This window comes from Macaca thibetana, chromosome 2 (genome assembly GCF_024542745.1).
Source record: "Macaca thibetana thibetana isolate TM-01 chromosome 2, ASM2454274v1, whole genome shotgun sequence".
In the NCBI taxonomy this organism is placed as follows: Eukaryota; Metazoa; Chordata; class Mammalia; order Primates; family Cercopithecidae; genus Macaca; species Macaca thibetana.
The window spans coordinates 159,217,716-159,224,100 of record NC_065579.1 but is presented as its reverse complement, the minus strand read 5'-3'; the positions used below and the strand labels follow the sequence as shown (position 1 = coordinate 159,224,100).

Genomic DNA, 6,385 nt, shown 5'->3' with positions numbered 1-6,385 from the left:
GTGTAGTCTCTACAAGTGAAATGTGGTTGAGAAAAGAGGCAGTGTGAGTAGAGTGCTGGCTATAGTGTGTATGAACTCCATCTGTTCAGAGTGTCAGAAAGCCGGGAATGGGCCATTTTAGCACAGTAGAAGTTCATAGAAATCCAAGTAAAACAGTTGCAGACATCAACCCAAATCAGTTGTATATTTGAGAAGAGGATTCAGCCAGTGCTTAAGTACAGGAAGTGGGAGGCAACATGGTGACTCTGAAGGAATATTCAGCACAAAGGAAATGACAATACTTTGAAGTCTTAAAAGAAAAGACAGGCATACCTTTGAAAATAATTTAGTAACATTCAGAAGAAAATTTTAGAAAACTGGCTAATTTTTTTTTTTTTTTTTTAAGACAGAGTCTCAATCTGTTGCCCAGGCTGGAGTGCAATGGCGCAATCTCGGTTCACTGTAACCTCCACCTCCTGGGTTCAAGCGATTCTCCTGCCTCAGCCTCCTGAGTAGCCGGGATTACAGGCACATGCCACCATGCCTGGCTAATTTTTGTATTTTTAGTAGAGATGGTGTTTCACCATGTTGGTCAGTCTGGTCTCGAACTCCTGACCTTGTGATCTGCCCACCTTGGGCTCCCAAAGTGCTGGGATTACAGGTGTGAGCCACTGTGCCTGGCTGAAAATTGACTTTTCTTAGAAAATACAAGACTACCTTTAGGAAAGAGCGTAAATCTGAAAGGATTGTAGGATAAGCTGCAAAGGCAGATGGATGAAATAACACTTAACATGTCTAACACTGTGCCCATCTCTATGGATTTGAATAAATCACCTTTAACTAAGAAGCCGTTGAATATTAACACATAAAAATGCATAGAAATCAAGACAGTATGCGATTACCTGTTAATTAGGGGACTATATAAATGATACAGATTGTTTGTGCTCTGGGCAGTAGGGAAAAGGTGAGGTCATTTTGTCTGAAATTATCAGAGAGAGCTATAGAGTTTGGCTCAATAGGAGAGACTTGGGGAAATAGAAAGGGGCAGGGGCACAGGCAAAAGCTTTATTTGTTCTGAGCAAATGGCATGCTCCTCAAACTATCCTCAGATAATCTTATTCTTACAATCTTATTCTCATAATCTTATTCTCATAAATGTTAACATTTCAAAATCTGACAGCACTTTCTGCTCATTATAATCTTACCTGGACTGCTTCTGATCCTTTTAGATTAGGTTCAGTTCACCTATCTCCTGTTCACAGACTCCTCTCAGGCAGGATTGTAAAACATTTAATGTCTCAATCATACATTTGTTTTTCTAACTGAAGTCCAATCAGGCATTTTTTCTGGCAATCTCCTATCATAATAACTTTGTATGGTAGTCAGGGTTGATGATAATCATTCCATTTCATAGGCAAGAATGCTAAAATGTTAAAGAATTTTCTTAGACTTGCCTTCCAAATAGCAAGAAAATTTAAGAGTTTGGACTTATATCTAGAGTTTTTGATTCCCAATCTCATGCTCTTTTGACAACATTATTGACTGAGTAGTAAGAATAAGGGAAGATAAAGGAGGTAGAAATGGGCAAGTAAATATGTTTAATTATTTTTTTAAAGATGGGGATAGGACTATGAATGTTTAAAGATACCGAGAAGAAACTTGTCCCCCTGCCTTCAAAAGACATATCTACCTCAATTATTTATTCAGCTATGGATAAAGGATGTTAACATTAGAGTGTCTTCTTTTTTTTTTTTTTTTTTAAGGAAAAAAGAATGCCACATAGTAGAATTGTGACACAGATTTGGCAATCACAGTTATGGCAATGGACAGTCAAGAAAGTCACCTCATATTCACTTACAAGGCAGAATAGCATGCTCCTTATGGCTGCCTTCACAGTGCTACTAACCATGGTTGATGTAAGGCAGTTGTAGCCACATCTTATTGATAGTAGAGAACTGCTATGGGAAAGCAAGATTCTGGGATGACCAGAGGGATGGTGTGAAGTTTTCACGTAACAATATAATAGTTCAGTGTAGTCAATCTGGCTAACAATCTGATGGAACATTTCCCAATTCATTTTATTCACATGTATAAAAGGGTTCTTGTACTTTCTTGATACATACACTTTTGATGATTGAATACATTTTTCATTGCTTCAATCTGAAGTCTTCCTGTCTTATTTTTAATATTTTCTAGCTTTAGAAATCATTGTATGCTCTTTGTATGTCATGGACTTTTATACACGCTTGATTTTTAAAAAAATCTATAATTTCAATAATTCCATTGTCTCTTCTCTCTGTTTGAAAGGTGTGGGAGGAGGACTCATATATGGGTGTATAAAGGACATTGGTTCTGTGAGAGCAAACATGGTAACTCTTCATTACACGTGAAAACTTAGCTAAACTTGATCACATTTTCAGAGTGAACAGTTAAAAAAAAACATGCATTTTAATTTTGTTTTCTTGTACACAGAGAATTACCATTCAAACTTCAGGAACTCACATTATTGACAGCATTTTAGACTTAAAGAGAACAAGGCTGCTGGATGAGCCTGATTTTTAGGGCTTATCTCATATTCCACCTTGAATGACCTCCCACTGTCAGAAATATAATTCTGAACCCTAGAAGCAGTTGGCAACCCTCTTATTATTTTAATGTGCTTTGGATATACGTAATAAAATATCTGATTATCCTCCTTTCTTTTCCATTGAATTGACACTAATTGGCCGTTGCTGTCTAGCTACTGATTCCATGCTGGCCCTGTAACCCCTAATTCTCTTCAAGATTTAGGCTCTTAGCAGAGAGAGCCATCTTACCTGATACACAGACATGGGCCCATCTCCTTGAGGACAACTGCAACTGCCTCAGAATTATATTTGTTTCATAAGGCTGCTGTAACAAAGTACCACAAACTGGGAGGTATAAACAGCAGAAATTTATTGTCTCATAGTTCTGAAGGCTATAGATAGTCAAGATCACAGAGTCAGCAGGGTTGGTTCTAAGGGCTGTGAGGCAGCCTTTAATTTTTAATTTTTGTTGGTACATAGTAGTTGTATATATTTATGGGGTACATAAGGTATTTTGATACAGGCATGTAATACATAATAATCACATCAGGGTAAATGGGGTATTCATCCCCTCAAGTGTTTATCTTTTGTGTTATAAATAATCCAGTTATACACTTATAATTATTTTTAAATGGACAATTAAATTATTTTTGACTGTAGTCATCCTGTTGTGCCAGCAAATACTAGGTCTTATTCACTCTTTCTATTTTTTTGTACCCATTAAGCATCCCCACTATCTCCCCACCCCCACTACCCTTCCCAGCCTCTGGTAACCATCTTTCTACCTGTTATCTCCATGAGTTCAATTATTTTAACTTTTAGCTACCACAAATAAATAAGAACATGCAACGTTTGTCTTTCTATGCCTGGTTTATTTCACTTAACATAGTGACCTGCAGTTTCATCCATGTTGTTGCAAATGACAGGATCTCATTCTTTTTGATGGCTAAATAGTACTCCATTGTGCATATGTACCACGTTTTCTTTAGACATTCATCTGTTGATAGACACTTAGATTGCTTCTAAATCTTGGCTATTGTGAGTAGTCCTTCAATAAATGTGGGAGTGCAGATATCTCTTTGATATACTGATTTTCTTTCTTTTGGGTACATACCTAGGAGTGAGATTGCTGGGTCTTATAGTAGTTCTATTTATAATTTTCTGTAGAACCTCCAAACTGTTCTCCATAGTGGCTGTATTAATTTATATTCCCACCATCAATGTACAAGTGTTCACTTTTCTCCACATCCTCGCCAGCATTTGTCATTGCCTGACTTTTGGATAAAAACCGTTTTAACTTGAGTGAGATGATACTTCATTGTAGTTTTAATTTGCATTTCTTTGATGAACACTGATATGGAACACATTTTCATGTACTTGTTTGCCATTTGTTTGTCTTCTTTTGACAAATGTCTATTCAAGTCTTTTGCCCCCTTTAAATCAGATTATTAGTTGTTTTTCCTATAGAGTTGTTTGAGGTCCTTATATATTCTGGCTATTAATCCCTTGTCAGATGGGTAGTTTGCAAATATTTTCTCCCATTCTGTGACTTTTCTCTTTACTTCCATTTCCCCCATTCTGTAGATTGTCTCTTCACTTTGATTGTTTCATTTGCTGTGCAGAAGCTTTTTAACTTGATGTGATCCCATTTGTCCACTTTTGCATTGGTTGCCTGTGATTATAGGGTATTACTCAGGAAATCTTTGCCCACTGCAATATCCTAGAGAGTTTCCCCAGTGTTTACTTTTAGTAGTTTAATAGTTTGAGGTCTTAGATTTAAGTCTCTACACCATTGTGGTTTGATTTTTGTATATAGCAAGAGATCAGTGTGCGGTTTCATTCTTTTGGAAAAGGCTTTTATTTAACTAATTAATAAATGAGAAAACCAGTAAGATGTGACAACCAGTTCCCAAAATGATTTAAACACCACACATATCTAGGTAATAAGAAGTAAGTTTACGGACACATGCAAACTGGTCAATATCCATTAGGCAACATTTTACCAGAAGTAAAAATCATTTGCTTTTCTATGGGCAAGAATCATTTGCATTACTTACAGAGTTGTAAAATACCTTAAAGGCAATAAAAGGTGTGGACTTCTCTGAATGAAATAAATGGAAAGAGGTGCTTTACAGAATGGCAAGTAGTCTATTTTTGTCCATTTCAATATCCTTTTCGGCGCCTTTTACTCTGACATAAAAATATTGAGGATCGCGCCCTTTGCCAGACTCCGTCTCAAAAAATAAATAAATAAATAAATAAATAAATAAATAAGTCCAGAATGTTCTATGGAAACTCAATTTATAGCCCGTAGGAAAAGCAGAAGTGAGGCAGTGGCGATAGTAGTGGCAAGAGGATGAACAACAAGTTTGATGCTTTGAAAGATGATGACAATGGGGACCATGATCAGAATGAAGAAAGCAGCACACAGAAAGATACTGAGAAAGAAAAAAACAGAATGGGACAAGAATAAGAGCAGTAACAAGAGGAAGGCTGTTGTCCCTGGACAGGCAGAGCATCCCCTCCAGTACAACTACACTTTCTGGTACTCCAGGAGAACCTCTGGCTGTCCCACCAGCTCACAGAGTTATGAACAGAATTATCAAACAGATTGGTGCCTTTGCCTCTGTGGAGCAGTTCTGGAGGTTTTATAGCCACATGATATGTCCAAAGGATCTGACAGGCCACAGTGACTTCCATCTCTTCAAAGAAGGAATTAAACCCACGTGGGAGGATAATGCAAATAAAAATGGTGACAAGAGGATTATTTGGCTGCTGAAGGGCTTGATCTCCCATTGCTAGGAGAATCTCATTTGGCCATGATAGGGGAACAGTTCATGGTTGGGGAGGAGATCTGTGGGGCTGTGGTGTCTCTTCACTTTCAAGAGGACATTATTTCAATATGGAAAAGACTGCCAGTGACCAAGCAACCACAGCCCAAATCCGGAATACACTTTGGCGAGTGCTTAACCTATCTCCCAACACCATTGTGAAATACAAAACTCACACTGACAGCATCAAAATGCCAGGCAGACTGGGCCCCCAAGGGCTCCTTTTCAAAGCCTCTGGAAGGTGTGGCTGAAAGTGCCATGACCTTCTCCCTCTCCGGATGGCACTATCCTTGAAGCTGGTGTCATTAGAGTCTCTTGTTCTGTTGGTGTGCTACCTGGAAGATCCTTCTGTCCTGGACAAGATAATTAAAAGAGCATTTTATGTTTTAAGAACAGGCTGACACAGAGCAGCTACAACAACAGCTGAGATTGCTCAATAAACGGTGCTAAATTTAAAAAAAAAAAAAGAGAGAGAGAAGAAATGCAGAGTCACTTTGGTTGAAATGAATATAGAGGCTTCTGACTAAGCTTTCTTGGACTCCAGAGTTTTGGGGATCTGTATAAATCACAGTTAGGAAACCACTAGATGATTTCTATAACTACTGATGGGCCTTACTGATTAAACTTGGTCCCTCAATATTCCTTTAGTTGTTCCCACACCCTAACATTGTCTACATGCTTCTACCCGCTCCCCACTCCCTGCCCGCCATATGGATGCTCTGCTGTATCAAGAAACCAAGACATCCCTTTCAGAAGACTTTTCATCCTTACAAATTTGAAATTTCCACAGTATTTGACTGTAGAACTTTCTAGCTCTAAATTCCATAGAATAACTGAAGTTACTTGAAAATATACTTCCTATTTGATGAAACCTGCAACTAAGGGGCATTAGAGTAATCTTGAAAAAAAATTACAAATATATCAGCTAGGTTTTCAATATGATACCATCTTTATCTTTAATGTATTCTGTTTATTTTCGTGATTTTGAAAACCAAGGCTGTATTTTTA

General features: G+C 37.7%; 1 pseudogene; it reads left to right on the top strand.

Moving 5' to 3' along the window:
* Window positions 1–4,829: 4,829 nt before the first annotated feature.
* Window positions 4,830–5,639, top strand: LOC126949369 (eukaryotic translation initiation factor 4E type 2-like; annotated as a pseudogene).
* Window positions 5,640–6,385: the final 746 nt, after the last annotated feature.